General features: G+C 44.8%; 1 protein-coding gene across 2 annotated transcripts in view; it reads right to left on the bottom strand.

The window, feature by feature from the left end:
• MUL1 (mitochondrial E3 ubiquitin protein ligase 1) overlaps nt 1–24,134 on the bottom strand; it is a 92,950-nt gene that overhangs the window by 33,177 nt on the left and 35,639 nt on the right. The gene's annotated exons all lie outside the window — the stretch shown is intronic.

The raw sequence follows: 24,134 nt of genomic DNA on the forward strand, positions 1-24,134 counted from the left end.
GGATTTTCAAGACATGCCAAAGTAGTGTTTAAGAAGAAATACTGTGAAACCACCACCTTAGTGACAAGTGATTCGCATGTAATTTATACATGACATTCAAGACACAAGCACTTAGTAAGAGAGTTCTTGGGTAGGTGTAGCCAGGCTGGAGGGTGACCTAACAAGTCTACTTTTCAGGTAAGAGCAGGTTCAGCCAACTGTGTCAAAAAGGCCCACACGAGAGTTCAGAAAAATCAATGATTCCTCTATTACATGATACAAAGGCGCGAATCAGGGAAGGCCAAGCAACCTTCAGCATTCATCAGGTATGAATCCCAAATTGATTCTTAACAGTTCATTGTGATGGATACAGCGTGGAAGCAGGGCTATGTAGGTATGCAAAGAGGCCTTCCCTGGCAAACCTAGCTGGTAAGCAACAGACTGCTGAACCGGTGCCGGAAGCAGGTACATCCATATGGGGAGAACCTGAGCACTGTACATCCTACCTCGGTATGAAAACTGTAAACCAGTGCTTAGCAGAAGTGGGGAGAAAAAGATCCTCAACGGGTGCATCAAGGCACCAGAATTGTTATGAATTTCAGAAGCCTGGATGACCGGCGCAAAACCCAATCGGTAAACCGGCAGTACCTAGATGAAGAGTTTGAAAGCAAAGGGGATGCATTTTTGCAATAAAGTCAATTTGTTCATTATCTTTCAGAGGAGCTGCATATCATTAGAAACACACCATTAGAAACAAATGAATCAGTTGAACCATGAATCAAAAGAGGATACCCGCAGGATGAAACTATTCAACAAGGATAGCTTAAAGAAACATCAATTAAACAATCATGGGGCAAGGCGTAATTATGATGGGTCAACCTAATTACAAGAAAATGATACAGGTATGCAATCCGTTAAAGATACGGACAGAAAGTATTATGCAAAAATGTACTTCCTTATTGAAATCGCTATAAAAACAGTTTGAACAAGGAATTGTTTTTATCTAACATTCTAAATGATTTACTTTTCAGAATAAATGTGCTGCCAAGGTTACGACCTGTGAGGAACAAGTGAAGTCATGCAATATGTAGTGTGCCCTGAGGTTCCTTCTCTGTCTTGCTTGTTCTCAAGGGATATGGAAATTCTTCACTGCAGCTAATAAGCTCCTTAAATTGAAATTGAAAGTTGCAGAAGAAACCAAATCCTGATTGGTAGGTCTTATGAGTGATACGGAAATGGGCTTAAATGAAAACATTAAACTACAATGAAGGCAATTAGGGTAGTTACTTCTAGCACTGTGTCTACAACCTTTCACATTTAGGGAGGGAGGTTGGGTATTTGATGGAAAGGCTGGAAGAGGTTGTCTGCTTCCATGGAAATGATGATATTCCATAAACATAAGAGCGCATGATCTGCTTATTAATTATGAAGGCTAATAGTTTATCCGCTTACACCTTAAAAAAAGCTTAGTTTAGTTTTCCCGAGAGTGAACTAATCAATTGTCTCCGTGCTCTGCATGAGCTTGACCTCCTTGTCGCAACTGTATAACCCACAACATGAAGGGGTGTTTAAACAATTTTATTTTGAATTTTAACAGTTGCAGGAAGAGGAAAAGACGATTCGAAAATTAAAGCACCCCAGGCCACTGACATTGCTCGCAAACAGGATAGGATTGAAGGACAAAATGCACCTTTCTATTAGCACTTGCTAGCATGATATTGCTGTGGTTGTGGTATGTGGTTGGCTTTGTCAGCTGCTAGTTCATTGTGTATGTTCAGCTGCATCACACCATAATCCCACTTGAGGCAGAGTGTCGCTATGGTTGGAGTGTCTTTGAGGTGTCTGAATGGAGGCCCCTGTCAACAAATTGTGGGCCCTGAAGTCGTGCCATGGCACAGCGGATAGGGAAATAGCATAAACTTTTGAGGACCCCCAATTTTTGCATTTAAGGCTCATTGAGATTTTTTTTTACCTAGGATCACAAGCTTTGTTTCAGCAGTAAAGCCAGAATTTGAACCTAACAATTTATGATTGTAGCTGTTTTTCCAACACCTCGAATAGAAAACAAACTAACTTTTGTTTGCATTTTAGCATTTTAAACTAATAGACCTCATCAAAGTAAATGCAGCTTTAATAATGAACCTTATGTTGTGGCTCTCTTTCTGGAGGCATTATTTTCCAAATGTGTAGTTTAGGGCATCTAACATCTTTACAAACATTATTGTGACACACTACAGCTGAAGCTGTATGGTTAAAAGCTGCTATAACCCCCACCCCCTGCCCGAAACCAGACAATACTAGATTTTTATTCCAGAGACTTAGCAGATGTAGTCTCATTGGAAATGCATGCAGTTGTTTATTCGCTTAAAACAGTATTCAGGCGTTGTGGGCCTGGTCTGGATTCATGTGCATTGTGAAGGTGGCATGCCTGTACAAGGGGCGACACAATAGTGTTTTGGTGCAATATGCAAAGGCATGTTGAAACTCTGGGAGAATGTTTTATGCAGTAACATAACAGTTGAATTGGCCAGTTCTTCAGGCAACACTGTGAGCAATATTGAATTTAGATAGTCCTAGAAATGTTTTTCAATTGGGCATTTTGTGTTATTTACACAAATATATCAGCACATTTATCAGGTATCATGTTCCAACTAATTTTGATCGTAGTCTAAAAAAAAAGGGGTATAAGATGCTAAGGATGCTACGATCAAAATGAGGATGAAGATGATATGTTGAGGATAATGTTTTCAAAAAGAAATATAAGTTGTACCCATACTAGATGTCTGATATTCATATGAGGATGAGAGGACAAGAGGAAGACAGAGCAACAACAAAAAGTATATCTACATTTAGATACTATCACAATAGTAGATGATACTAAAAATGTAGATAGTATCATGCCAAAAGAAGAAGTGGATATAAAAGACATGATATCAAACATATTTTCATTAAATAACTGGACATTGTATTTTTCTGAGATTAAATTAAAATCAATGTAAATTATCATTGAGTTTATGAACTACAGGTAGGGAGTATATGGCTTGTACGCATGCGTTACAAATTTGGGGACATGTTGAAGTTTGGAGGCTAAGGTTTTTGAAACAGTACATTAATGGTCGTCAGACACTTACACATTTGGTACGACATGATGGTAGCGCCTTCGGTCCCTAATTTTGATAGGCACTGTGGCACAATCCTTCCTTGCAATAGGCATTTGATAAACTGGTGTGTAAGAAATGGCTTGAAACAGGCTTGATGTGTATGGGCCAACTGTTTGAAAAAGGTGTACTCAAAACATTTGATTATTGATTACAGTGTTTAGTCATTTTCATTGACGATTCATTAAGTACTTACAAATGAAAAATGTTATAAAGAGGGAGAAAGGGCATGATAGTTTTACCCCAGGAAATGCCAGAACGGACATCTTAATTTATTTTTTTAAGTACCTCCAGGAAAAAAGAGCCATTGAATATGGGATAATATGCCCCAAATTACTCGGGAGTGGGTTAACGGCCAAGGTTATACAGCTAAGGGGATAGGATACATGATGTATTTAATTGTACGACAAAGCAGACAGAACAGCAGATGGGCACAAGCAGCAAATAAGCAGAATAAACACCCCTTCACACATTTTAAGGCCGAGCATCAACACACTGCAGTGTACTGAGAACCAATGCAAGAATCATCTCAGGGCAAAAAACATATCCTCAGTTTGCTGGGACACAACTCAAATGTACTGCAGCAGTCTAAGACAGTTGCAGCTGCTAAAGCTGGTACCCATGAAGTCCAACATCCAAGTTTTTGGCATAGTCTAGCTTCGAATTTACCAGAGCTCCCACAATCATTGCATGCTCCTATGTAGAGAAGAAAAGGGAGGGTGTGGCAGAGTTGACGACGCCTAAAGAAGGAACTTCTGATCACTGCCCCAATCTGTTCCTTAGAACCTAGGTCTAAATGTCACACAACAAAGGATTTTACCTTATAGGTACAAGTATTTGGCATCCAAAAAAGTAGGTGGGAGTGGGCACCTGCTAGGGTTATGTAGAATCACCACCTCAATGTTGTATATATTGTGCTGCAGTACTTTCTGAAGCATCCAAGACTATTCATCTTCCAGTCAATCATACACCCTCTGAAAGGAAATGGATGCCATCTGGTATAGAAGTAATAAGATAAATCAGGTTTAAACAAATTGTTCATCAAAGGGTGGACATAAAAAACAGAAGAAGTGGATCTCTGTATAGAATTCCACAATTAATGCCAACAGGAGCAGAGCAAAAAAGGTCCAAGTAAGAACCAGATGACCGCTTGTTCAGAAAAATGTCCCATCAATCGGCCAAGATCAAGCACCCACTAGAAGGTTATTGTTGGGTGCATTGAATGCTGCTGACAGATAAATCGGACCTAACAAGGATATTTGTCCACCCTTAGCATTTATCAAAAGGTCATCCCATACTGACTCTTGACAAAGGTTACCACTGTTTCTCCAGGACCTTTGCTGAGCATGGTAGATCAGCAATAGGCTGGTAGTTTCTTAGAATGGCAGGACCAAGGGATTGTTTTTGTATAAGCAGGGTAATCAATGATTCTATTAAAGAAAGTGGCACCTCACCAAATTGTGAAGAATAGCTCATGGAATTAACAATAAAAGGTACTATAGTCTCTGCATGCTACTTAGCAGCCATAGCAGGAAGAGCATCTTCAGACCTATAGTTGGGACGCAGCGATTTCAACAAGGGAATAACATCTGCAGTAAACTTGCTAGAAGTTAAACAGATGACTTTTCTCCAGCAGGTCTTCATTACACCTCACTCCTAATAACAGTTTCTGTTGCTCAACTGTACTGCTGTTGTAACTTTGCCCCATAACATGTGATGCTATGAACCCCAGATGTACAGCAGTCCATGGCTTCTCGAAGCTGGGTCTGCACTCAAATACCCAAAATAAAATAATTGGATGGCTGGTTGATGTCATTTTTCCCAATAATTTCCAATATACTTCCATCCTAATATCTTCAAAATCACTAGCCTAAAAGCAATAAAATTACACCGGCAGCAATCAGAATATAATGGTAATAAAGTGCACAGAATTTGGGTATTGCAAGCAAAGATGTGTACTAATGCATAGAATTAGGATTCCATCTAGGTATTTCGCACAATATTTTAAGACACTATTTGACTTAGAGTGTTCTACTATAAATCAGTATACATAGGTTTAAGGACCCACAGTGTTTCTGGCATGAAGAACATCTTGACTATTGATATTTTTCACCATGTAATGCAATTCAGTTCTACTTGTGACCACCTCGCCCGACCCCCTGCCCATCTCTCAACCAATTGGGCACTTAAAGAATCCTTTTTGAAGACCAGTTTCTTTATTTGTGCATTTCAGGTCAGGAGCTATTTAAACTTTCTGTGCACTACCATTTTCTGGTACTGCACAATGCCTAAAACGATAGGGCCAGAAATGAGCACCAAGTGGAAGGTGTTTTTTGCCACTGGAGAAATTCAATAATGGCTATTAACTCTTGGAATTCCATCATTTGGTCTGCCTTCTATTAACACAAGGGGGGAGGAATGTACACCAACAGAAGATACTTAAGCATCAGGACAAGAAGGTGCTGTGATTTGCTCTATGGGGGGAGAGAGAACACTGTATAAGAGAAATCAAATCTCTTGATGGCTCCGAACACTAACATTCCTTTTAAACTTTGCTTTATTGTACTTAAAGATACTTGGGTAAGATCACGGACATCCTTTTTCCAGAGGATGTAAAAAGAACTGTAATACATGTGAAATCTCTGCGTTCTACAATGTATTGAACTGAAGTTAAAAATTGAGGAATATAAAGTGCTCTGTGAGCTCAGATTTCAGAAGGACAGAGGAAACGCATATAAGACTTTACACACAAACTTCCATCTTCTTTGGGCAAATTGCTCTTTTACATGTTCTCTAATGCTCTAATGATCTATAATTTCACCATGGCTTTTCAATATTTACCTTGTACCTCTGGGACACTTGATCTCCACCTTCTCTCCTCACTTCCAATGTTATGCTGATGACACACAGCTCTCATTTAAGCTTCCCTCCTATCCTTTTCTTCCTCTCTCATACCTGATAGCCTGACTTCCATCTATTCAGGCATGGGGTTCTGCTAAGGAGCGCTGCCTTAATGCCAGTAAAATTGAGATCCTTCTCATTGAGAGGTCTGCTCCTCGTTTCCCTCTCACTCTCTGGCTGCCCTCCTTGGTCCCCCTCCCCTCACTCTTGTCTGAAGCAAAATTCTTGGGGTCATCTTCAACTCCTCTCTCTCCTTCTGAGCTCACATCACAGACCTTGTCAAGAGGTCCAACTTTCTGCTCCACCTCCTCAGAGGCATTCTCCATTTCATCACCTTTCCCCAGAAGCTCAATGTCTCCAGAGCTGTTGATGTCAAGCTAAGCAGGCTTTACTAAGCTATACCTAAGAGCTAAAGTGCTCCTTGATCCTCTCAATGTCAAACCCTGTAGTTACATTTTATTTTTAGCTGTAATATAAGTGCCACATATAGAAATTGTAAAAACAGCCCATGCGCAGTGAGCGGCAGAGACGAGCTGTTGTAAAACAAAGCTGGGCGGCAGGGATACAATTTTGTTGAAGATTTAAATTGAAAATGTCTTCCTCAGAAAGGTGCACACATGTAAAAAAAAAAAAAAAAAAATGTTGCAAACCAGGAAGGACTTTCATTCTAAACTGACGAGGAGAAAATAGCAACTCACTTTTTGTGCAGAATTCATGTGAGGCATTTATATACAGCGCAATAGTTGAGTTTTAGGTAGGCTTTCACCTATAATGCCCCAGAACAAGAAGCTGTACATAAGGTAGAGGTAGGAAACCAGACGCTTTGGTCTACAACTTCCAGCAGCCATACCCAGTATAATAAATGGTGAGGGACCATAGAGTCATAGATAAAACATTTGGAGCGATGCAGGCTTCCTATCTCCCAGAGTAAATCATGGTACGGCTGCCTCTATTGGCTAATGTTGGAGTACTATAGGAGTTCAGTACATGATCTTATGTCTCAAGCAAACTGTCTTGGTGCATTGAAGGGTGTAAACCATCTGTGAAAGCCCTGGCTTTTTAAAAATTAAATAATAAAATGATGTAGGTAATTCCATCTATGAAAGGGAAATCTGCTGATCAGATAAACTCCATGCCTAAAGCATAGTGTGTATCTGTGTCCTGCTGCATCCGTATCCTGATTTGCAGCGCCTGCTCTACCAGTGGCAAGAGCAGGTTCAGAGGTCACAGTTGCCATTTGACAGCTGCAGTGACAGCCAAGTCTCTGCACTGCAGGGGCTGAATTTAAGATATGCACTCCTGTAACAAAACTATCATGATCATAAACAGCCATGTTAGTGGCAGGATAAACTATAATAATAAAGCTATGCCTGAGTTAAGGCGTAGTGCATGGCACTACTTATGATCATTGCAGCCACATCCAATTTCATATCACACGTGTCAACTCCTGCCAGGCTCAGCTGTGGAGGGTGATGTGTATCAAGTGGAGTATTATAAAAGCAAGAATGCTGGTTCTGGGGAATTCCCCATGCCCAAGAAATGGAGAAGTCAAGAAATGTGACAAAACCACTGCTTTAATAATGAGACCTCATAACGACAGGGATACACATGGACATCACAGGATTTCCAATGCTCTCAAATGGTTACAGGCTTGTCATGGAGTTTTATTCATATGTAACGTCATAAACAAATGATACATTTCACAAAGCTAAGGTGGGATTGGATTGGTTAGCGAGTTAGACTACATATAAAAACTATATGGGGTTAGTGCTTCCATTGGTTACAAGCTGGTGGCTTCACCTGTGGCCACCTCCTAAATGTTGCAAGTAAAATGATGTCATGAGTTGTGTATGGCTGCTGCAACAAAGTGTGCACAAGCATTAAAGGTGGGTAGAGATTGGTCAGTGTGGGCTTTTTCAACCTTGGTGCCTTTAAAGGTTACCAGCACATGAGCACAAAAGGGGGTGGTGAGAAGGGCCTCAGAGTGCTGCTCTGTCGCAATAAGGTTACCACTCTCTGACCCCCCCTGCTGCAAGCAAGGACATTCTAGCTTTCAACTTCATACTGTATTGTATCTTTTGTCCCACTAAAATGGATGAGAACGAGAGTCTCTGAATAGGCGTTCTCTGCCACTGCAAGTCACGTGTGTAGGGACTGCATTTCTGATTATCCTGCTCAATAATTTGTGAGGATTTTAGTTGGTTTTACTATAGATGTTATTACCTCCCTTGGCCTATGGGAACTTGTTCAGGCTGTCTCCTCCTCCGTGTCAGTTGTAAGCTGATAAGAACCTGACAGTTCTGTAACATTTGTTGCTTTTTTTATTTAGATAACAGTTCTGTCTCTCTCCTGGGATTTGCTTACTGTCTGTATTTTTCTAATGCTGGCTCAAACCTGCCTTCTCATAATGACTTTGGTACTGTGCAAGTGCTGTCTGAGCTGCCCGGGCCTGGCCTGGCTCTTCAGCAAGACCGAATATTTCTCCCTACAGTATTAAGGCTTCTCGATGGCTCGCATTCATCTAACATGGCTGTGTCTTCCATCTTGGTTTACATGGCCAGTCAGTTTAGTTGCATTCTGCATCAAGCAAGCAGATGTATGTATTGTGTGATTGGCATTTCCACATAAGAGAAATAGGGTGTATGTGATCTCTATCTTAGTGATTGAAAGCATGTTCTTCGTGTCTAAGAGCAGTTTGGCCTAAGTGTCTGTGTAGCTTTGTGCAGGGGTGTGCGTGTGTTTTTCAGCCATGTCGCCTCTTCATGATTACAACTTATTTAGTTGCCCCATCGTCTGCCAGTTCATTGCTGCGGTGATGTCATCCGCTTATGGTCTGTAGGCCTTCTTCAGTGTGTGGCGTCTATCACCTTGGCGGTATACTGGTGGGGTGGGTAGACGCCAGTCTGTCACACCAGAACGGGTGCTGGCTTGTACACTCCACCTCTCTACAGTCCAGACATGGACCACACATACTTGAAGCCCCCCTCCACAGATGGGTGTCTTGTAGTTCCACTCCTTTGCCACACCCCTCGGGTCACTTGACTTCCTTAGGTGTTTCCCCCTACCTTTCTTCTTCCTACCTTAAGACATTGCAATTACTGTTCTTGCGTCTCCTCTGTTTGGGCCTTCTAGTGTATATTGTATCACATCATCTCTGCTTCAGCAATCCCCCATCATTGTCCGTGTTTTCATAGAACTGTCCTAGTGTGGGAACATCTTCTGTGGCATTCAGCGTAGTGTAGCCTGCTTCCTCTGGAACCGGCACCAAAATCCTGGAGGTGTTCCTGGCATGGGAAGTGAGAGAGCATACGTGGCATCCCTGAAGCCACCTTTCCCACACAGGTCACGTGCTGGTACTATATATATTGTTAATGGTGTGGGCCAAATTGGTTATATAAGCACTATGTGTTTGAAATTGATATTGACGCTCTGTTGGGGCTGTTTCATCTCTTTTGACTAGCAATGGACTGGGTCTACCTCAGTAACTACGGGAACATATAACATATACCTGTTCAGGGGCATAACACATTGTTGAATTTTGTAATACTAGGAGGGTAAAGAAGTAAGGACAGCAGAATGCAAAAAAACATAGATACAATTGTTTCAGCAACGTAATCCATGTGTTGCAAGTGTGCATGCCTATTACCTTGTCTGTAAGTTATACCTTGCAAAACCTACACCACTGTGTACCATCAACATCATTTCCTATTTATTTATTTATTCCCTCTTTAATGCACAACGGGTGACGCCTGCCACCACGAGCATCGGGTTGTCACTTAAGTGACGCTCAAATACCTTTATACCTTTTGTGGGGACCAAACTGCCCATTGGTAGTTCTTTTCTCATGCCACTGTCTTTCTCTTTTGGAAAGGTTGTGAGCCCAAAAGAATCTTCTCCTCAACCCCAAAAGCCCTTCTCTTGTTCCTGTCCCCTTTGTCATCTGCCTGGAAACTGTGTATATTTGTGTAAGACACTCCTAATGTAGCCTTGCAAAGACCTCTGTGTTTTAACACCTGCAGGCTGCTCCAAATGCAGGAATCTTTCATCAGTCCAATGCTCCTTCAATGAGTCAAGAGATCTCCTTATTTGTACGGCGTCCCTACTTCAGGGAGCTGGATGGTAGGTAGTAGGATAGTCAGTCAAGGGAACGGGGGCGTGGCTAGATCCATGGAGTGAGGACACACTTCTCTCGAGCTCCTGCCCTGATCCTGAGACCTATCCTTGAAAGAGTTTCCAATCTGATCCGAGGGCCGAAATATTTATATGCCGAGCTGCCTCATCCGATCCTGCACCACTTAAAGGTGAAATCTGTCAAAAACGGAGCCGGCAATACTTAAAACGCGACCTCCGTGCTTCAGCCCCCAGGAATCCAAGATGGCGGCCGCGACTCTGTCTTGAGCCCGCGGACGAGGAGTGCCCGGCAACCGGAGGGTGCAGAGTCGCTGACCACCCGCGCCACTGTCGGTGCTCGGACATCTACGCCCCCATCCCTGCGCCGAGACTACCGCAAGGCGCCTGCCGCCAGGGGCGCCCCGCCGCCACGAGGCGAGGAGGAGAAGGCAGCGGCTGGGGGCCCTGGGCCTAAGTGAACAGGGAGTGCCGCGCGGTGTGGCGCATTAACCCCAAACCCCTTCCAGGAGGACTCCGCCGCTGGGATACACTCATCCTAAGCGGACAATTCGGTCCGCGGCGCTGTGACGCCTTGATCCCGCTCATGAGGAGTGCCCGACAACTGGGGGAGGCGACACCCGCGGCTCCAGGAGGTACGGAGTCGCTGACCACCTGTGCCGCCGTCGGCGCTCGGACATCGGCGCCCCCATCCCTGCGCCGAGACCATTGTGGGGCGTCTGCCGCCCAGTGCGCACCACCACTGAGAGGTGAGGAGGGGAGGGCGGAGGCTGGAGGCCCGGGCTGCTGCAGGACCCTAGGCGAACAGGGAGTGCCGCACTAAGAGGCGCACTAAACCCTCCGGGGACACCAGGCCCCTTCTTGGGACCCGGCGGCTGGTGAACAATCATCCTCGGCAGACAATTCGGCCCACGATGCTCTGAACCAGTCAACCCAGACCACCACTGAACTTTAGCAGATGCCGGCGGGCCCCGCAGGCGGCGACCACCGTGCGGCCCGCACACACGATCTGGTGCAGACGACCCTACGGGACACGAGTCCCCCAGGACACCTGGATCTGGCCAAAAACACAACGTAACCCTACGAGCCCGGCGGCAGGGACCATCACACGGTCCACCCACGCAGTGCAGCCGGAGGACAGATACTCGCATAGAACAGGGCCTGGCCCCTGCACGAAAAAAAACACCCCGCACCAACGGCCAAGAGGGGCTTTACTCCTGCGAACACTCCCCCACCTCCTGCATGAATGATGCACCCATAATGGGGGGAAAACCGCACAGCACCATAGATCCTACAGCACCGAGAGGGGGAACTACCCTTGGTAATAACCCATAAGCCCTGGTGAACGGGCGACCCACGGGGTTCCGCGGTTACTTCACACCGATCAAGAGCCTAAAGCGGACATCACACAGCATCCCACCAGAGACCCTCCTTAGAAAGAATGTCGCCTCCAAGACAAAAACCCAAACTCGTCACAATGGATTCCTTCACCTCAGTCAGACCAAGACAACAGATGCCACAGGAGACAAGCTCCGCCGAAGAACTTCCGACTCAGGCAATAGATCCTCGGGACTCCCAAATCCTACAGGCAATAGCAGCACTGAGAACATCCATGGAAGACCAGATTGGCGAAATAAAAACGGACATTCAATTGATGCGACAAGATGCGCGAAACCTAACCGACAGGATGGTCACCGCGGAAGCCTCCCTGCAGGACACCGTGGAGACCACACAGGAACTCAAAGCGAAGGTCAAAGAGCTGGAATCTACAGTGGCTCGACTGGAAACGCGCTCAGAAGATGCGGAAGGCCGAGCTCGCCGCAACAATGTCCGGATACTAGGGATACGGGAAGATTCAGAGGGCCCCGACCCTACCGAATACATTGAATCGCTGTTCCTGCAGGAAATCGGGGCAGGCAAACTCATCCAAGGTTTTTCCGTGGAGAGAGCTCACCGATCCCTTCAAAAGCGCCCACCCCCCGGCTCACATCCGAGACCAATAATAGCAAAAATCCGAAACTTTAGGGATCGGGAGGCCATATTGAGGTTCTCGAGGGAAGGCGGCGAGATCAGAAGAGGCGGGGCGTCAATAGTCATGTATCCCGATTACACCCCTGTGGTACAACGAGCAAGAAACTCTTTCATACCAGTAAAGGCCACTCTAAGGAAACTCAACCTTAAATACATGCTGCTATATCCAGCGAGACTCAAGGTGCTTCACAACGGGAAGGCAATCTTTCTGCAAACCCCAGAGGCGGCAAATCTATGGCTTGAACACAACAACCTGGCAGAGGATGCGGAAGGAATTGCGAGAAGCAATAAACATCAGGGCAAGGTCAATGACCACACGACAAGCTAAACGACACATCAACCATGATTACAACCTCAGAATTAACCGCATCGCCACACCAGGAAGGCGATGCAATCGGGCAGGAGCTCGAAGGGCCATATGCAAAACTGGCGAAGACCCACCCCAACCGAAGCAGTGCAGGTAAAATGCCTGCACACCACCCGAGCCGGAAGACCTGAAGAGGACTGGAAGGCCCGGGGGCCCCCGAGCGTCGAGTGTTTGTATCGACTGCTGGGGACAGTTTACTGTTGTTCTCTTCTGTTGATCCATTCCATGGGATGGAAGTTGTTCGAGTTGGTAAATCTCCGAAGGCAATAACACAACTGGCAGGATGGGGGGCTGGCTTGAGGGCCGAGATGGGCTGGACCTTGCAAAACAGTGCCGAATTGACGGCACCAGATGTCGCCATCTGCACTTCTGTTGGAAAAGGGGGTTCCCTAAGCATTTTGCGAAACCGATATGGCTATGCACATTAGACTATTGACTTGGAATGTAAGAGGCTTGGGCACCTACCTCCGTAGGAACAGGATTAAATCCTACCTATACAAAAAGAGAGTGGACATCGCCCTCCTACAAGAGACTCACTGCACCGCTGAAGCTGACGAGAAGCTCAGAGAACACTGGGGGGGGGGACAAGGCTACGGAGCCCCTTACTCTAAATTCACCAGAGGAATGTTCATCTGGTTCAGCCCCGAGGTACCGTTTTTCTCCTGCACAGGATGGTGAAGGACCCTGAAGGTAGATATCTGATCATATGGGGAACTGTAGAACAAAGAGAAATATGTATAGTAAACTCATACTTCCCCCAACAACAATATCCCAGCTCATCTAAGGGTACTTAGCACCCAGATGTCACAATACCGGGACAGCTTCTTCTTGTGGGGAGGCGATTTCAACTGCGTCCACAATCCTGAATTAGATAGGTCTTATCCACCGGCAAATGGCTTCCCCGTCGCCACCTCATCCCTGAATGTCATGATCAAGGAACTTGATCTGATTGATGCTTGGCGGGACCTTCACCCAGGCGAAAGGACATACTCACACTACTCATCCCCACACAAACTTCACACGAGGTTGGATTATTTTTTCATAAGCAGAGAACATATGGCTCAGATAGGTAGTACGCAGTACCTGGGGAGGACCATCTCTGACCACTCCCCACTCCTGTTAGACTGGCAATACAACAGCCCCAGGCCGCCCATTCCGATGTGGAGAACGTCCGCCGAGGCCCTGTAGGATCTGACCTTCAGAGAGGAGCTCCAGGAGTCCAGAGAGAATTATGTAATGGAAAATTCAGCCAGTGTAGACCAGATAAGTACGCTATGGGACGCCCTAAAGGTGGTGATACGGGGAGAAGCAATTGTAAAGGCAGGGGGCATCAGGAGAACACTTCGGGAGGAACTGAACCAGAAAGAGTTGGACGTGCAGCGGCTAGAGTCCACCCCTATCGACACACCCGGGAGGGAGGAGGAAGTTCTCTCAGAGAGGACTGCTCTAAAGCATGGGACAGACTGGCTAAGTTTGATTTTAACGTCAGAACTAACAGGGCACATGCAGAGGCCGATAGGCCGGGTCGGCTTCTAACATGGCTCTGTAAAAGAGAACACCCTAGGCATGCAACTACAGCACTACAGGATGAACAAGGCACAGAACCCAACAGAGCATAAACGACACCTTTCAGAGCTTTTATGCACGACTATACTCCCACACGCACAAAGTCCCACAAGATCAGATACTAGATACCCTGGAAGAAATCGGCCTGCCTAAATTGTCGCCAACACAGTCCGAAGCCCTAGACTCCGACATCACACCGGAAGACATAACAGAAGCTATTAGGTCTCTCGCCACTTGTAAGGCCCCAGGGTGCGACGGGCTCCCCCCAGAATTCTACAAGGCATATGAACCCACCCTGACGCCCGTATTGCACCAGGTCTTCTCTGAGACATTCGAAACCGGTATCCTACCAGACAGCATGAGGGAAACCTTATTGGTCCCGATGCTCAAACCCAATAAACCCTCTGATAAATGTGACTCCTATCGCCCGCTTGCCATGCTTAACTATGATGTTAAAATATTAGCGACTATCTAGAGTGATAGGTGACATAGTACACGAAGACCAGAATGGTTTTGTACCTGGGCGTAACACGTCCCAAAACTTACGCAGGCTTCAACACATCATAGCTGAGACCAATACAAGCGAAAAACAACTCGCATTACTGTCCCTAGATGCAATTAAAGCATTTGATTCCATTTATTGGGAGTGGCTGGTGGCGGTTTTGGAAGGTTTTGGAATTGGCCAACGATTTATCAGATGGGTATTGATCCTGTATAATGAACCAAGGGCCAGGCTAAAATCTGGGAAGTATGTGTCGGACGCGTAGGATATTCGCAGGGGCACCAGGCAGGGCTACCCACTTTCCCCCATGCTCTACATCCTGGGCCTAGAACCCATTGCAATCTTCCTCAGGCAGCAATTTTTCGATGCAGGAATCAGGCTGGGCGGGATAGATCACATTGTCTCACTGTATGCAGACAATGTACGGATATACGTCAACAACCTTCATCTCAATGTTCCAACCATACTAGAGGTCCTTGACAACTACGCCAAAGTCTCAACAATTTAGCAAGACGAAATCCTGCATGTTCCCATTAGCAGCCCGGAGAAATAAAACCGCAGAAGAGCTTCCCTCAGTGGGCATAAAATGGGAGACCGAATCCTTCCGTTACCTTGGGATCCAGATAATGCACACCCCAGAACAAATGCACACACAAAACACCAAAGCTGCGATACCCAAACTGCGCAAGTCCATAAGTTTCTGGTCTAAGCTCCCACTGTCCATGCTGTGTAGGGCCTGTATAACCAAGATGATCATTCTACCAAGATTCCTGTACGGGTTCCAGAATGTGCAATTCTATATCACCAAACCCTTGTTCCAGCTTCTGGACACAATAATTAAGGAGTTTCTATGGGGGAGGGGCAGACATCGGGTGGCACTGTCCACCTTAGTATTACCACAAAGGCAAGGAGGGATCCAATTACCGAGCCTCGAGAAGTACTACCTTGCAGCCCAGTTAAGCCATGTAACCACATGGTTAGCAGACGGGACTACTTCAGAGACCCCCCTGCTGCAGGCCATGATCTCCCCAATCCGTCTGAAGGATTTGATCTGGGCCCCACAGACTTTGCTACACGATCTGCCTTTTCTGGCAAATCTGGGCAGGAAAATATGGCGTAGAACTGAGATGACGCTGCACTGGAAGCAACCATACTACCAAGAAGTACCAATACTTTCGGGACTCGATAAATCTGTCACCACCCTCCACACCATTAGGCTCTGGGAAGACAAAGGTGTATATACTTTGGGGCGATCTATACTCCGAAAGCATATTCAGGGACTTCACTGAGTTGCAGGAGGGAGAGGGCATTCACGCTGGCCAATTCCTGTGGTACCAAAAGATCCGCAAGATAGCACGCACGAAATGGGACACCTGGCCAGAGGAGCTGGAGGCAACCCCCTTTCTGACACTACTATACAGCCTGAGCGAGGGGTGAAGGGCAATATCCCAAATCTACAGCCTTCTCATTGACAACCCCAATCCCCGCAGTGATGCACTAAAGATCCGCTGGGAATCAGACATGGGACAAGAGCTGTCCGAGGTAGAATGGAGTAGGGCGTTGTCATTTCCGAAAGAGGTCTCTAGAAACCAGAGATTTCGACTAATCCAATTAAATATACTTTATCGCACATACTTAACCCCAAGCAGGATTGCGAAGTTCAATAAAACTGCCCAGACACAGTGCTCCTGGTGTGGGACAGAGGGAGCAGATCTAATCCATATGTTATGGAACTGCACCAAAACACGTAGCCTCTTGTCAATGGTGAAAAGAACCTGCGAAGCGGAAGTCACTAGGTATAAATGGACCCCAGCTGAATGCCTCCTAGGCTGTTACCCCAGATTGGCCAAACTCAAATATGCAGTTAACCTGATGGACTTACTATGCATAACAGCCAAGAGGACCATCGCCATGGCATGGAAACGGCCGGCAGGGACGAATCATAGAGCATGGCGCAAAGAATTTGAAAGATGGGCGACCGCCGAAACCAGAGCTTGGGAGGACAGTGTGGCTAGATCCACGGACGAGTCGAGTATGGCCATTGCTGCATGGAAAGACACCATGTCCAAACTGTTCCATTCCTCCGATGATAAGCCCCCCTGAACATCTCCCCGGCCCTATCACATGACCTAAAGGTTGACCAGAACACTCGAAACCAGACCCCCCCCCCAACATTAACATTCTTGGAAAGACCAAACCCACGCCCGTGGCGCCCGGCCACTCCCCCTGCTTGCAACCCAATCAACCATCACTTGCCCTCGGACCGGAGATAGTTAATGTTTGATGTTTTTGTTATGTAAATGTTGTTGTTCATTTGCAAAGACAGAATTTCGTTGATCACGTTGGTCAATCTGAATAGTGATTGTAATTATAAATGCCAATAAACAAATTTTAAAATAAAATAGTCAGTCAAGGGAACAATATGATCATGGGGGACACAATGGCAGTGGAGTACACAATCAGGGGGCTTTTTCTCGTTCCCCAGCACCGTGACAGCTGGGCATTTTGACTGGGTCGCACAGGCCCTCTTGGTGATAGGGCCTTCTGTCCCTGCTCGTGGGCTCGGTGCGGTGTCATTCGATGTGCATTCCTCCCTCCCGTGTTTGTTTAAAAGTCCCCTTTTGACTGAACCACAAAGAAAATCGGGTGAGTTTCTCAAAGTGCATATACATTTTATTATTATCACTCCCCAATATTGCCTTAATAATTGCTACTAATACTCCTTCCTTTTATTCACATACTCCCATCTAATTCATATTTCACATGCTCCCTATCCAATCCACCTCTGCCTTCAATATAATTATTTTATTGCACTCTTAATTCCACTGGAGGATTAGCTGCCCCACTTTCCTTTAACCACAAGAAAGAGAAACAAAGAACAAAACAGGAACGATAGTAACAAAACCCACTCCCTGTCTTTGCCACTTCTGCTCCTTCTGGGTATGTTCGTGAACTGAATTTATTTACATCTTGTAGAGACCAAATGGAACAAAATGTCATGATAAACTAACTGGTAGAATGGTAGTCCCCTTTTAGTGTGCTCTCTTTTCCCCTTCTGCATGCGTGGCGCTGCCCTTGCTGATGTGCGATTCCTTGATGTGACGGGCTAGCAATCTCTGCGCTCTGGGCCAAAGCAATGGTGATTACTTTCATGTGAAGTCCAAAAATCTCTCTGGTCTTTTCTACAACGCTGAATTTTTCCTTCTTCTGCTGTTGCGTTGGCTGACCTGCGCAAGCTGTCTTGGTCATGACATTTTCCTCCTGTCCACGTTCTTGATATTGCGTTGGGTTGCGACCGCTGCCGTTTTCTGCTGTGTTGCCTTGGCAAAAACATAACTGCTAATTTTTGTTACCTTCCTAAACTTTCCCTAGACTCAGCCCTCTAGCTAAGGTGCTTATCAGGCCTTTTTACACACAGAAATCTTGTCAATACGGCCCTTTTAATTCTTACTTTCGTACCACTTACAAAGGCTATTTATGGCAACACCCCCATAAATCTTGGAGCTCACTGGTGACAGCCTGGCTAGCAGCAGCTTGCAAATGCACTCTTTACTTTTAATAATCGACACAGTTCCTTGAAAGAAGCAACTGGGATAAGTACTGGTCTGTTTACACTCTCCTCTGTTAATGAATCTATCAAGATACTTTCCGAGTAATGTAAAAGGGAATTTGTGTTTTGGTCACTTTGTTCAAATGCCTTCTTTTTGTAGGTTAATTAAAGCATCTTGAATAATGAACATGCTTTTCACTTTGCTTTAGGACACAGTATTGTGTAAAATTTAAATTGTCTTAAACAAGGGCTGAATTTCTGTTTAATAATCATTAATAGAGGCAGCGCTTTAATAGAGGGAGCGCAGTTGCAGCAGCATGGGCATTTCCTACTTTGTTCTCTTTTCATCGCAGAAGCACACCAATTGAATAGCTAGGCATGTGGTCTGAACTTAAACTCCCTTTCTGACCACCCACCGCAAGCAGGCATAATGGATACAGGTAGAAGCAGTGATGTATATATTCAGTGGCACAGATCTGTACCTCAACAGGACTGCTATATATTCAGGCAAAGTAGCCTAATTTATCAACAGAGCTGCTATACCATACACATGTCATCGCTCAATGCCAAATATTCACAGCAGGGCTGATTGCATCATGCCCACATATTTTAGCAGGACTTCTAGGTTTGACATTACCTGAATTTCTTAACAGAGCTGCTGTTAAGAAAGCACGAACATGTGTTGACATTTTCTGCAGCAAGCTAAAGTTCAAAGCAAGAACAGTGCCTGAGCTCTTCCCAGCAACCTCTGATAGTGTGAGAAGATGGCATTGCTGTCATATGCTTCAATCCCTCTTACTCTGTCTTGCACTTTTCAAAACTTCTGCTTCTCCCATGTCCGATTACTGAGTCGCACTGCCAAAAATGGAACACATTTCAAAGCCTCATTATGAATCTCCTAACTAATGTAGGATAGTCCAAACAGGCTTAGAGCTTTTGACAAGCTATTTAAGTCAGGCAAGCCTAACTTGGAACTGCCAGTGCCCTAACCCGATGTGTATTTCAGTGTCAACAGCCTGTTGGGAAAGGCAGCTCAGTGGGTCAATAACCCTGCTGCAGAGATTATTGTGTAACCTGTTAGTTCAAATCGTGTTAATAGGTGAGTTAATGAGTCTGCAGAGATATGCATTTAAGATGCAGGCAACATTCAATTGTAACACAATTGACTTAACTTTCGACTTATCAAAAGGACTACTAAACGTTCAGTGATTCAGAACACATACATTTCATCTGGGATGCTCTACTTGTAATAGCTCATAACACAACTCATCAGGGCTGCTATACCTGTGATTGCTCAGAACAACTCTTCAGGGCTGCTATGACTGTAAGAACACACACAACACAACAAAAATGAGGTAGGAGGGCAATTTGGGAAAATAGACCCAATGAACAGCCCCTGAGGAGGTTACTAACCTTAACAGTAAACTCAAAATGCTCCTGGGCCTGAATCTTTTCAAGAGTACGGGTCAGTTATTTTACATTAAAACCTATTTGGGCAAACTGCTTTAACTATTGACTCCAGAGGTTACAAAAACATATTTTATTAGTATAGTATATCATAAAAACAATAAGAAAACACACCTCATCACGGCTGCTATACCTGTGATGGCTCAGAACACAGAGCTCTTCAGGGCTGCTATACTTGTAATGGCTCAGAACACACAAATCATCAGGGCTGCTATACCTGTGATTGCTCAGAACACAACTCTTCAGGACCGCTGTGCTTGTAATGGCTCAGAACGCACACACCTCATTGGGGCTACTATATCTGTGATGGCTCAGAACAGACATGTCATTTGGGCTGCTATACCTGTAATGGCTCAGAAGAGCACATGCCATGAGGACTGCTATATGTGCATTGGCCCAGAACAAAAACCTCATCAGGGCTGCTATACCTGTGATGGCTCAGACGTAGAACACAGGCATCACATGAGGACCACTATACTTGTTATGGCTCTCAACACTCATTTGGGCTGCTATACTTGTAATGGCTCAGAAGAAGCACATCCCATGAGGACTGTCATACTTGTAATGGCTCAGAATACGCACCTCATCGAGGCTGCTATACCTTTAATGGCTCAAAACACACAACTCATATGGGCTCTTGTAATGGCATACAGTATTGGTAAAGCATCTGCATTCAAGCAAGTGCTGCATCTGATCAGAAAAACATTGAACTCTAGAATTCCCAGCCTAATGGCCAAAAGAAGGTTTGCACACATCTAAAAAGGAGAACCAATGGTAAGTGTGCACTAGATTTTTAAATAGAAAAGGCATTTTCAGCTTTTTTGATATTTATTGGTACTAAATTAAAAGACAAACAGAAACACAGGAGAGGAAGAGCAACTCTGAACCTAATTAATACAGAAGAATAAAGGGTGGTGTGGAGGGGGTAGTGGGGGGAAGGGACAGAGAACATACTAGACAATCCAAAAAAATTAATTCGAGCAACAGGAAGAGAGAGCAATGAGCTACATGATGGGGCAACAAGGAAAGTGAAAAGGGAAACAGTTAATGGGACAAACACACAATAGGAGCGAGGGATAGAAGCAGAGCAAAAGAGATATTTGGAGACAGTAAAATAAAACCAAGATCAACAGCAGGTGGGGAGAGATGGAAATAGAATTGCAAGACTAGAGAAGGGCAGGCCAATAACATAAGAGACAGTGCAAGAAAGATATTCAAAAGGAGTAGCAACCACAACTGAGAAAATGAAAAAACAGATATAGCCAGAGTAATGACATGAGAGAGGAAGAGGAGTTATATCAAGCGATAAAACGAGATATAGGAGGGGAAAAAAACAACAATAGAATGCAGAGATGAGAGAGGCAGAGTGACAGAGAATCAGACGGCAAAATATGGCATTGTAACACTTAAAGGGGAGAGGCAGAGCGCCAGAAAATGAGAGACAGGTGAAACAAAGTAGCAAAGAGAAGGAGAGATGGAGCAACAACGTGGAGTGCATGTCAAGCAGGTAGTGCCAGGCAGCAACAGTATGCCCGAGAGGCAGAGAAGTGATGCTGGTAGAGTGAGGGACTTGATTCATGAATCACCCGATGTAACTAGCTGGCATCTGTATTAACTCTTAACAGAGTTTGTGCCCAAGGATCATGAAGATGAAGCTGGGTAGTGTGCATCTACAAGGTTCTTGTGTGGGGGAAAAGATTTTCCATAGGTGCAATAAATTATTTAGAACCACTTTGAAATACAGCTGTTTTGTCACTTATGTTTTCGAACAAAGTTTTAATTTTACACGCACAAATTGGATTCTTGTCAGACACTTTTTACTCTCTTGCGAAGGAGCAAAATAATTTTTCCTCTCTTGAAATTGGATTTACTGTCTAATTCTAAAAATTGGGAGTAAAATACTCATACTCCAAAATCCTATCTGGAGCACTGCCTACGCTAGCAGATCTACCCCTGAAACAAGCGCATGTGATGTACATGCGCATGTAAGTGTGACATATGTCTACACAAGTTGTCTATCATCCCTAACATATACATTTCCGTCCCTTCTCCGAAAATACTAACAATATATTTCTTTTAGAACATACATTTATTTTCAAATATAACAAAAACATTGCATAACATTTCAATACATTTACATTTCCTTCAACTGATAAAGAGAATACCTTGATTCTCTTTGATAGCCACCTTCTAAATACCATACTTTACTTGTGCTTGTTGCACTATACGAGAGACACAAATAATTTCCAAACCACTCTACTCCTCTTTCACTCTCTACCAGTTACTCACCTGTGCCTCCTTCTCTTTCCATGGAGACCAATAGAGGACCTCCCACACTCCTTTTGCTTCCACCTTTCATCCCTATTCACCTTCCCTTCACATGTGCTGCGTCTTCCAGTTACATTAATATGCTAGACCAATGAGGCCATATGAAAGAATGACATCCCTTAACCTTATAAGGCACCCAAGTGTCCGTTAATCATATGCACATATGTGTCCCCATTCTGCACATCACATTGTGCTTCTCCATACAACCCCAATTCCTGGCCCTTGTTTTACGTTTAGTCAAGCATTTTTCTTTTTTTTTCCTCGCTGCTCAATCTCTTATAATGCTTATGTTACAAGAATATTGTCTGGTATTGTGGGGGGAAATCCTATGTACCGTGGGTGTTGCACCACACCCTCTTGTGGCCAAAAACTGACAAGCCCACAATGAGATACCCCTCTGTTGCCACATGTGCTGTGCACTCTGCTCTCTCGTTCCACTCCTCCAACTCCTTTTACTCTTTGTTTTCTTCTCTACCCTTATTTCCCTGTTGTTCCATCCACGTTATCCCTTCTTGTACTGTTCCTAACTGCCCTTGCTCCCTTCAATGTGACCATCGTGCATGCTACCAGCTCACGATGTGCTTAGTAGTGATGCCAAATCCTCCATGTCTTTTTTTTCAATTTTTAGTTGGTACATAAAACTTATATTAAATACCCATTAATTTGGTATAAACACCACTCCATCTATTAAATGAGTCAGCCTTCCCTCATCAAGAGCTGTCCCAATTCCACACTTCACTCCCTCATTATAATCCCTGTGTGAAATCACTCTGTCCTCACCCACTATTGCAGCCTTTTAGATCGCTGGTAACAACTTTGTCTGTCTTCCTCCTCTATGGGTGCCTTTTATCCGAATAAAAACCCTGTTGGTAATCTTGATAGTTTGCCTTTTATCCCTACCAGTCATGCTGACCACAAGTGTTTCATGAGGTTCTACTTCCAGGTCTAATGACGCCCATTTGTCTCATCTAGTCATAGAATGCTGACACGAATGGTGTAAAAAGATCATGGGGTGTATCTGTGTGTTTTTTTGTTATGTCCCTCCCCTGCTCGGGGAATGTGTCCTAATCTTACGCACCTGCTCTCCCCCTCCTACATGCCCCTCCTTTCCTGTGCCGATTTTATGCACAACTAAACTATGTGCATCTATAGCCAAGGCTTCTTACTTCTGCCATAATTATGTCTGTATGTGTCAGCATGGCCCTGGCTTGTTGCCTAATGTGTTGGCACATCCAGGGACCCTTGGAGTCATTACTGTGCCACTGTGTGTGTGGGGGAGGAAAATGTTGGGCTAGGCATCTCCCCTCTCAAAAACATTGTACCGCAATGCACCAGAACTCCAAAAAGTAGTTAGCATCTCTCCCTCCCCCTCTTCATGACTGTCCTATGCACACTGTAGTGAGCCCTTCAAAGTGTCCCGCTCATTGCTGATGAAGGTACTCGCAATGGTGAAATGGTATAAAGAAATTTGGGATGGGAGAGCTCTAATGTGTTCTAGAGCAATGCTTGAAAAGTGCCTGCCGCAGTGCCAAATAGCAAATCTATTGTGGGCTATGAAAAACCGAGAAGCGACCTGTGTGATTGAATGAGTTGTCTGATGGGGCCAATCTAACTCTGTGGATCCACCAAAGCCCCCTGACACCATCACTGCCACAAACTGCCACTCCATCTTCTGGTTTGCTCGCTTCCCACAGGGAATGGGCAGGAATGCAGAAAAACAGTATGTCGCCGGAAGCGTTGGCAACCATCCTCTGCTACAACAAGTGGTTCAGTGAAAATCCCCACAACGGAGAAGTCCAGAAATGTGACAAAATCACTGCTTTAATAATAAGATCTCATAAAGACAGGGATATACATGGACATCTCAGGATTTCCAATGCTCTCAAATGGATGTGACGCCATAAAACAAATGATACATTTCACAAAGCTAAGGTGCGATGGATTGGTTAGTGAGGTAGACTACATATATAAAATATATTTGGTTTAGTGCGTTTATTGGCTACAAGCATCTGGTGGCTCCACCTGTGACCATCTCCTAAATACTGCAAGTGAAATTATGCCAGCCTCGTGTGTTGCGAGTGGCTGCTGCAAAAAAGTGTGAGCAAGCATTAAAGGTGGATAGAGATTGGCCAGTGTGGGATTTCTCAGCATTGATAG

This window comes from Ambystoma mexicanum, chromosome 8, assembly GCF_040938575.1.
Source record: "Ambystoma mexicanum isolate Mex_15411 chromosome 8, UKY_AmexF1_1, whole genome shotgun sequence".
NCBI lineage: Eukaryota > Metazoa > Chordata > Amphibia > Caudata > Ambystomatidae > Ambystoma > Ambystoma mexicanum.